At 31.6% G+C, this 10820-nt stretch overlaps 1 long non-coding RNA gene across 1 annotated transcript; it reads right to left on the bottom strand.

Annotated features, from left to right (window-relative positions):
- Positions 1–618: 618 nt before the first annotated feature.
- On the bottom strand, positions 619–4977 carry LOC117919794. Its single transcript, XR_004652145.1, has 3 exons — positions 4734–4977; positions 934–1177; positions 619–849 (listed from the first exon to the last, which is right to left on the bottom strand). It is a non-coding gene; the product is annotated as an uncharacterized LOC117919794 (long non-coding RNA).
- Positions 4978–10820: the final 5843 nt, after the last annotated feature.

Raw genomic sequence — 10820 nt, 5'->3', positions numbered from 1 at the left:
CACCAACTCTCAAAAGGGCCAATAAATCCATCACCCATATGGAAAATATCACCCCTTCAGTATACTCTCTAAGTGGCAGTAGGGATCACAATTCATGTTGATGAATTCGTGTTTATGTGATATCAAAATTTAGACATTCTATTTAATAAGCCAACCTAAGTACGAGTAATAATCAAATTAAAAACATAAGTTTAAATACTATATAATCATTAAATAGATAACACGTCACATAACTCATTTAATAATTAGGTTGAACTAAATCTTGTATTAGTTTATATGATTAATACCTCAATCACATATTTATGACTTCGACCAATTTATTCAAAAACAAATTTAAAATAAGTTAAATATGTGTTGAACAGTTTAAACTTAATAATTAGATTAACTAACATAATTATTAGATGAGTCGGTTCAATTCAAATTCGTGTTAAATAGGTTAACCTAAAAACTACTTATTAAGTTGATTGAGTTATGCAAGTCGATATGAATTTGTTTCAAACACTATTATACTTAAATCCAAACTTATAAAAAGCATGATAAACTTAAGTTGTATTGGCGAATCGTATCAAATTTTATCACTCCTAGCACCTTTAAGATCATTTTGAAACAAACGACATGTGAAATAGGTGCATGGCCCAAAGCCTTAATTCTGCTAGTGCATTAATATAAAAACATAGTGAGCGAAGAAATGACCACAGGCTCACAGAATCCTTCAATTGCAAAACACTCTTAAGCCGAGAGATCAAATTTGAGTACATTTTTTTTTCCTTTTCATTCACGGCTATTATAATTCATTACATCTTCATTGTATCCATTGCCTTTCTACTCATCATTGCAACTCTGTTTACCCTGCAAGCAGCAAAGCCAGTCAATTTAAGAAGTGTATATCGTTACATTCCTAGACATGTTAAGGAAAAGTAGTTGCATAATTACCTTGAAAAACCAAAGCTTCAACTGCATCTGAACAAGTGGTGGACAATAGAAAGAATGGAATTCGATTTGGAACAAGTGGTGGACAAAAGGCATAACAAGGGCAGTTTACTTATAAAGGGGTTGCATGAAGGGACAATACATCTTTTCTGTCTCTTCTCCATGAATCAAAACAGTATTTAAATTCTAGCAGAGGATCCTAGTGAACAACTGCTATATAAGCAGCTATGTTGAGCATGGATATGATCTGTCATTGCAAAAGAGGGGTAACTCATGGTCAAAAAGCACCCTCACTGGCATAGAAATTTAATGGAGCTAAATTACCTGGAAAGATTATAAGAGCAAATTTGTTTGCCTATTTTCAGAAAATCAGTCAAATAAATAGAAGCCGAATGTTTAGTAATCTATTTGGGTGGCTAAGATCATAATGCCCCCCTTTTCCCCTGTATGAACAATAAAGCCTGAATGAAACCTTAATACTCTGAGGACTGACCTATTTTTCTAATGGAACCCTTTAAAAAGAATAGTTTGTGTCTTGTTGTCTGAAAGGTAGTGCAATCCTAAAACAGAGTTTCAGCTCAGAAGGTTAGGCTCATACAGACAAACTAATTTAGTGGCAAAGGCAAACCACTAGTCCTCCCTATATTAAAATTCCACTCAGTCTGCATGAAATGCTCTAAGCCATTAATGCAAATTCATTGGATCTTCAATAAAGCAGTGGTTCAAACTATTACAGTCATGCAGATGGTAGTGTGATATGGCCTTCTATGCTCCATTTGGGTCATAATATAACATCTTTTTCTCCATTCTTTTTGGTGGGGATGGAGGGACTTGGGAATTTAAAGACCAAAAGACTACAGTAGGTCATACAAATACTCCTCTTATTCAACCTTTATTATCTGAGCAAATGAAAAACAAATGAACTAAATTTGAGATTCTTGCCTTCTAGTTTGAAAATTAACTATATCGAAAGCAATAATGGTTATGGCTTTTAGAGTTTTCTCAGACACCTGGCATGTTATCACTGTTACTAGGCACAAACAAGATGACAATATAGAGAAACAAAGTTTTCCAACGATTTGCAAATAAGTAGAGAAACAAACACAATTGAAAAGAAAAACAAACAAGAAAAAGAGCCAACATTTCTATAACTGGTGAGGAGCCATATCAAATTCATCTGCTTTTGTGCCTTGCAACACATGCAGACACTATGGAAGTGTAGATTGTGAATATGTGAAAATTATTCTAGTTTGTTCTTCTTCAAACTATAAATGATGAAACAAGAAGAAAGACAGAACCCAATCATAGAAGATAGGAGGAAAATAAAATAGTCATGTCATAGGACAAACAGGATAAGCAAGGGGAATGGTACCATCTCAACTCGAAGTTTTTCAACTTAAGTTTTAGATAATTTCTTCATATTCATGTCTTTCCAGTAACAAAAAGGCTAAAGGAGAAAAAAATAAATAAAAATCAATTTCTCATGGTTCACAATTTCTTGAATTGCGGCATTAGGTTTGTACACCAACTGGAGCTTTCCCAGATTTCATCTCTAAATTGTGCAGTAATTACTGGATAGTGTGTTGGTTACACTTCTTTATTTCCAATTTGTTGGGGCAATAAACTGACATGGATATTTCCTGAAAAACTATGTCTTGAGTATTTTTAACATATGCAGATATGAAATAAAAGGTTAGAGATATTGTTGAGAATTGATTATAGTTAGTAGTAGATTTCCCCAGACCAACAAACATAGAACACCACCTCCCCTCCTCCTCCCACCCCTTCATAAAAATAAAAAAATAATAATAAAAAAAGAGTAAAAGAAAAAGGAAAAAAGGAAGAAAAAAATGTTGAAATGGAATTGAAAAGTGAAAATTATTTTTAGATGCATCCACCATTTTCAGGTCCAATGCATCTTATATTAAAATCAGCATTATAATGGTGTTTACCCCCTTGGGGCCTAGCTCAAGAGGCCATGGTTGGTTTCCAAGGTTCAACTCCATGTAACAGGGCTGGATTCGAATCACAAAGGTTTCATTGCAGCATCATAGAAATAGTCGACACAAGTGCAGAACTTAAACAATAGCTATTCAAAAATAAAAGGCCATGAAAAAAACCATCTTAATGTCTTGCTGGTGATGTTAGAAAGCTTCAGTATGAACAAAATAGTCCCATGACTTGAAAGCTTTTTGACAAAAAGATAAAGAAAGAAGGAAAATGATTTAGTCTGCCAGAAGCTAATTTCATGAAAGACAGACTGATTCTGATGAACTTAAATTAGCATTTTGCTTTCCTTTCTTTTCTCTTAACTTCCATTTTTCAATTCCCTTATCCTCGCCCTAATAGATTCTAAGAACCTTTTTCCCTTCCCTTACACTCACAGTTTCTTAAAATCCTAAAGCCTAAACCACAGAGTCGATAAACAACAATAAATTTGTTAGTTCAAACTATCAAATATGATTGACATCTATCTTGAATATAAGGAAGATGATTATATGATCAATAGATGAATATAAAACGCGCTCACTGCATAACTGGTCATGTCTTGTAAGTTTCATTGTTTAGTATTGCCAGATGAACCACATAAGTGTTGATGTCTAGTGAATTTCATTGTCAAACAGTATTACCAAGTCAAAATCTACAGTAACTTTAGTAACTTGAACGTCAAACCTTCATTAAGGTCCCAAAATAGCATAAACACTGCATCCTGGATCTGACAAGTTTGAGCTTCTTGGTACATGGATATGCAACACAAACTACTGTCCTCTCCAGAATGTCTGGAGTCAGCTTGCCTAGGTACATACTCTAGGTGGGTAGAAATCAGTTTTCAAGGACAACAAATTTAGTTCTCAACCTGAACATACAACAATATGACAAAATTCAATTTAATTTATGATTATTTCATACATTATTGTTTCGGAATGTTGTTTGTGATGATCAGCCTATTTTTCACTTGTTTTCCACTACAATATTACAATTTTAATGGATTTAACAACGCTAATTGCATCAATACTCCATGCAGAGTCCCTGTGTAGCATCAAAGGATTGGATTCGAAGAAACAGACCCAAACAGAAAATAACTGAAACCTCAATTACCAATTGAGACTTAGTTTAAAAATGAAGTTTCAGTTGATAATTGATTTCAGTTAAAAAAGACGGACAATCGAGGCTTTAGTTAAAAAATGAAGTCTTAATTGAACTTACATTTTGAAAAAAAATAAAATAAAATTATGATATGATTTCTATGCGGTGATAAAGAGGCCAATTTGAACATAAGTTTTGAAAAGTAGTTAGATGTTATGAGCCTGTTTGGGAAGTGTTTTCCAGAACTGTTTTCTGTTCTCAAGAACAAAAAACACCAGAAAACATGTTTGATAACCTCAGTGATGTTTTGTTCTTGGTGTTCTCCGTGTTCTTAAAATCCTATTTTCAGATAACATCTTCAACTTGTTTTTCCTGTTTTTTGCACTATTTAGAGAACTAAAAGAAAGGCTTGTTCTTCGTGTTTCCATTAGGAGTGTTCTTCGTGTTCTCAAGTGTCCCCCTCAGTCTACATCGTCTCCACCAACATCCAAAACAGAGAAAAATCTCTAAAAAAACATAGAAAAATCTCAAAGAAAAGTCTTTGAAAATACCAAGAAAAATCCCTAAATAAAATAAAATAAAAAAGAGAAAAACCTCTGGAAAGACAAAAAAATTTCTGAAAAAAAAACAGGGAAAATATACGAGAAAAGCAGAGAAAAATCTTCGAAAAACACCGAAAAATCAGAGATTCTCTCAAAAAGGAAAACTTTCAATACCCATGAGATGAAGATGAAGAATGAACAAATCCAAATAATCTACCAATTGAGAACAATTCCTTTGTTCCAACGGTGTCGTTGTGGTTAGAGGCATCCAATTCCTCTTATTGGCGATGAGATTGAAGATTAATGCATCTTGCCTTCTCCTTTCTCTCTCTCTGTGGGTGATCGGTGTGCCCATCTCCTCTTGGCATCAGTGTTTTGTGGGTATGCCCTTGTGGAGTTTGTGAACGGGGACCGAGAAGCGGGGAGGCAACTGAGGATATATTATTTTATATAATAATAGTTTATTATATATATATATATATATATATATATATACACATATATGTACACGCGTGTGTGGAGGGAATTATATAAATTCTAATTACATTGTATGACTTGAATAAGAATTGTATTATTTTATAATATAAATTTTAATGATATTGTATGAGAATCGGTAATATATTATTTTGTATGTAATGATGTATTATTTTACATGTTAATGGTTTCAAGTTACTGAATAATGTGAATTTAATGATATGATATAAATTTAATGATTAAACTTGTATATTATAATTATTTTTAATAATTTTAATAATATTTTTATAATTTATTGAACTTTTTAATTATCATATTCTGCATTTCACCTTATATTAGAGATATAGAAAATGATGTCGTCAATGATCAAAACCGATATTGAATAATTTACTGCACCTTGAGAATAAATTCACCGACGTATCCCTATTGAGACATCTAATATATCTTTAATGTATTTTCATTATTTATAATTATTTAAAAAAATTAAAAATAATGTAAATGATTTTTAAAATTGGTACAATTTCTTTAAATTGTAATGAAAAGTAAATATAAAAATTATTTATATTTATAAAATCAAATTAATCGAAGAAAACACTTAGTTTAAAAAAACAATTTTTAAATATGTTTTTTATTTTACGAGTTCTAAATTTTTTTTTATTAACTCAATCAAACATGTTTTTTATTTTTTTATTTATTTTTAAGAACAAAAATTATTTTCCAAAATTCAATTTTCAAATATAATTTTTTTTTTCTAAAAATATCAAAAATTATTTTTCCGAATAATTTTCAAAATCATCAACCAAACATGCCCTCTATTTTTTGGGCTATCTTGGCCCAAATCTCGTTGTGCATAGGCTTTCTGGCACCATCCTTCTCAACTGTCTCTCACTCTCTCGTTTTTTAATATTTGGTTGACCGGGCAAAAGTAAACCTTTTTTTTTTTCCTTTCTTTTTTGGGTTTTCACTTTTCACAGTCACAGTTGTGTCTCTCAAGTCATCCATTTCTTAAAAAAGAATTTGAACTACTGACCACCGAGTTTCATATTTCAATTAGTATTTCGACCTTTTTCCTTTTAAAAAGATAACATCGGAAATATACAAAACAAAGGGAGGAGAAGAAAAGAATAAATCATAAAAACATCAATAGCCACTATTTATTCAAATATTAGATACCATACATGAAAATTAAAGGTTGACTAAGACTTACCGAACCACACGCCAGATGAAACTTGCTAACAAATAAGTAAAAGAAAAACACTTGATGATACATCACGGTTATTTAGTTTACTGCAATAGTAATTCCTCGGTTGCCACCAGAGGTTCCAAGCGGGACGCCCTCCCGGGGCTGAATAGCTTCCAGGTGAAGGTCAGTCGGAGTGGGATGGACCCACTTCCACAGCATTTGGAGTAGAGTGAAGAGGGGCCCACCCATGCACAAGGTGGCGTACAACACAAAAAACATCCATTGCATCGAATCTGGAAAACAGATTGATGCCAGAGATGCCAACAACATTCCACCAAACCATTCCATGCATCGACCCCATGCATTGGCATAAGTTGGGGGTTGATGAGGAGCGGAGGAAAACTTCAGTTGGGCACCATAGGCCAAGCAATAGGCTAGCAAACACCCAACAGAAAACCCCATAGTTTTGGGATGTGTTTTGAAAGGTGAGCTGTTTTGCCCTACATACTTTAATGCCAGAATGCTAAGAATAACTGGAACTACAAAGACAAGGATGGAATGACAGGATGTTGCTGGAAGCTGCTCCTCCAAAAAGGCCAGCAACATTGGAACTTTGGCCATTAGGAATAAGGTGAATAGAGAGAATTTCTGAAGTTTGAATGAGGAGAAATGAGGCAAAGGAGTCTAGTTATATAGATGACAGGAGTTCAGAAAAATCAATTGCTAATAATATTAGAGTGTTTTGCGTCACATCAATGCAAAATAATTTCCGTACTTTGACTTTCCCCTATGCAAAATAATTTCCGTACTTTGACTTTCCCCTTCTCTCTCTAGCAAAAAAAATCTTGAATACATGGACATCGACATCTAACTTTCTTCTCAGAAACTTCCGTAGCCCTAAATCTGCTCCCGGAAGCTCAAAATCAATTGCCAATGCCCTCCATGGCCCACCATTGGCAAGGAGGTCAGAAACCCATCGCAGCTTTAATGGTAAAGTGGGAGTGGGAGTAGCAAGGCAACACCATAGCTTTCAAAGAAAAGCTGGCTTTCGAAGGGGCTTTTTAAACTTGTACGGCTATTAAAAAAAAAATCTTAGAAAATGGTAATTTTAAAAAAAAATTCTTAAAATATAGTAATTATACGACTATTGATAAATCTATTACATTTTTTACCACGGTTTTTTTAAGAGACATATTTTATATTTTTCATATTAATTATATATGTTAACAAAAAATTAAATTTACACTAAAAATGTCTCTTCAAATTAAATTTATGCTAAATATGCCTCTTTAAAAGATATTTTTTCATAATTTTTTTATTAGTCATACACATTAAAAAAAAATTTATATTAAAGAAATATTATTTCCATAATACCATAAAATCAAATTTATACTAAATATGTTTCTTGAAGAAATATTTTTCACAATTTTCATATCAGTCACATAATGAAAAAAAATTGAATTTACAGTGAAAGCATCTCTACAATTCCATAAAATTGAATTTATATTAGATATGTCTTTTGAAAAAAATATTTTCCACAACTTTTATATTAATCACCTATCGAAAAAATTAAATTTATATTAAAAGTGTCTCTTTAAGAAAAACCTTTCAATTTAAATTTAATTTTATGAAATTTTGGAAGGTGTTTTTTTAAAAAGACATTTTTAGTATAAATTCAATTACAAGAATTATTGAAAAAAAAAATATAAATTCAATTTTTTGTGAATTGTTGAAGAGACACTTTAATATAAATTTAATTTTGTGAAATTGTAGAAAGTATCTCTTAACAAGACATATTTAATATTTAATTCAGTTTTTTTATTATACAACTGATATGAAAATGGTGAAAAGTGTCTCTTTAAAAAACACTTTTAATATAAAATCGATTTTGTAGAATTTTAAAAGGTGTTTCTTAAATAAATACTTTTAATATAAATTTAAAATTTTTTAACATGTGTTATTGATATAAAAATTGTGAAAAATTTCTCTTAAAGAGACACCTTCAATATAAATTTAATTTTTTGAATGTATATCATTAATATAAAAATAACGGAAGATGTATTTTCAAGAGACTCGTTTTAAAGTGAAAAAGTGTCATAAATTTGAAAATATTTTTTAATATACTGTATTTTAAAAAATTAAATTTAAATTCACTGTACAATTATAAAAAAAAAAAAAATTCCTTCTAGTAAAGTGTGAGTGGACCATGGCGCACCAGAGCTTTCAAAGTAAGGTTTGAGCAACGACTTGTTCTGGGACGAAACCCAGTGGCCCGTGGCCCACCATAGGTTTCAAAGTTTGAGTAACTTCTTCTGCTGGGAATCTGGGATTGAGGTGAGAAACCCAAGTTTGAGTGGCCCACCACAGCTTTCAGAGTGGCCACCCAAATTTGTAAAATAATGTATGTATGGATGGAAGGTAAAGTTATAAAAATAACATAAGACTTATAATAATTATGATCTTTAACATAATATAATTATATAATAAAGGAAATTAATTCTAGTATAGATTAGTTTGATATCATGTTTATAATTAGTATAAAATGGATATATTTTTTTATTATGTTTAAATCCTTCAATGTAAAAAATAATTTTTAACTTATTCACTTTTTGAAAACATTTGTCTAGTTTTTAAAATTACTTTTAGTCTAAATTTTTCGGAACTTGTGTTTAAAATTAAAAACTACATTTTGTTCTCACAGTGTAAAAGTATTTTAAACAAAGCATAACTTTTCCAAATGGTTGCAAAAAACCCTTTAAACACGCGTCGTGACATCAAAATCAGGAATATTCAGAAGACGTCGTGAGATGGAATTTTCTACTGCTGTTAGTGAAGAGGCCTTGCAAGCCATATATTCAAGAAATGGTAACTAAGGAAAACAAGAACCGATGCTGTAAGACCCTGTAGGACCCTGCAGGCTAATTCTACAAGCATGAAGAGATTTATTTAGGTTTTCAATGAAGATTGTATTTTGCAGGTAATATTTCGTTACTAATTCAGAAAAGATTGAAGTTAATCTGTGATAGAATTGTTAAATTTCTTAAGCCCTCGTGGAAGGGGAAAATTTTCATACACAAGATGAAATGTGACTAAATAATAGAGAAGCACAATAGCATTAAAAAAAGGTGCAGAAGTACCCCTTGATAAAAGGAAACATAAACTTTGATTTACATCTCAACCATATTTAAAATTGGGTTAAGTTTAGATTCAGACTTTTTTTAGTATATATTTTAATATTATATATATTTAAATTCAATTTTTTTTAATCTGAACTTAAACCAAAAATCAAACCTAGAATATACATTTTGATATTAAGGTCTTGGCAACGGCACCATTATCTTTTCTTTTGGCATGTAGACAAATAAAATCGGGTGGGTGGGGGCTTTATCTTGTACTCGCATGCAATGTCCAACACGAATCTTGGAAAAACTGGTCACTAAAGCTGGTCAATAATATATGATGCAATGCTGACTTCAGCCTAGATATGATATCAAACTAATCTGTATTAAAATTAATTTCTTTTATTGTATAATTATATTATGTTAATATCATACATATTATAAGTTTTATGTTATTCTTATAGCTTCACCTTCCATCTATAAATACATTATTTTACAAATTTGTGGTGTAGGTATTTTTAGTGAATTAAATAATTCAAAGTGTGTAATTCTGTCACAGAAAATTATTATTTATTTAATTCAAGCAATTTAATGATCCCACCCAAATCGGATTAATTGAGGTTTGGGGCAGTAGATTAGATTGAGGATTGATTCTTGAATTAAAATATTATATTTAATTCAAGCAACAGATGCAAATTCATTGGATCTTCAATAAAGCAGTGGTTCAAACTATTACAGTCATGCAGATGGTGGTGTGATATGGCCTTCTATGCTCCATTTGGGTCATAATATAACATCTTTTTCTCCATTCTTTTTGGTGGGGATGGAGGGACTTGGGAATTTAAAGACCAAAAGACTACAGTAGGTCATACAAATACTCCTCTCAACCTTTATTATCTGAGCAAATGAAAAACAAATGAACTAAATTTGAGATTCTTGCCTTCTAGTTTGAAAATTAACTATATCGAAAGCAATAATGGTTATGGCTTTTAGAGTTTTCTCAGACACCTGGCATGTTATCACTGTTACTAGGCACAAACAAGATGACAATATAGAGAAACAAAGTTTTCCAACGATTTGAAAATAAGTAGAGAAACAAACACAATTGAAAAGAAAAACAAACAAGAAAAGGAGCCAACATTTCTATAACTGGTGAGGAGCCATATCAAATTCATCTGCTTTTGTGCCTTGCAACACAAGAACATATCATCTTTAGAGCGAAGAGGCTTGGCGCGTCCTTCACAGGTGTAGAGACTGAAAAGACTCGCATTTTATAGGGCAGCTCCCCATCATCAAAGAATGTGTTCCACATTTGGTTTCATACTTTGTCCAATATTTGGATAAACAGACAACGTAAGGGTGTGTGGAATAAATTAAGGGAAAAGATTCCGCTACAGGCTTTGAATTCAATTACATGGTGGCCTCCTTTTCCTTTTCAATTACATGGCCTTCTTTTCAATCACAAAGTGCCCTCCTCCATTTCAA

The sequence above is a fragment of the Vitis riparia genome, chromosome 8 (assembly GCF_004353265.1).
Source record: "Vitis riparia cultivar Riparia Gloire de Montpellier isolate 1030 chromosome 8, EGFV_Vit.rip_1.0, whole genome shotgun sequence".
NCBI lineage: Eukaryota > Viridiplantae > Streptophyta > Magnoliopsida > Vitales > Vitaceae > Vitis > Vitis riparia.
This window is presented reverse-complemented; position numbering and strand designations above follow the sequence as displayed.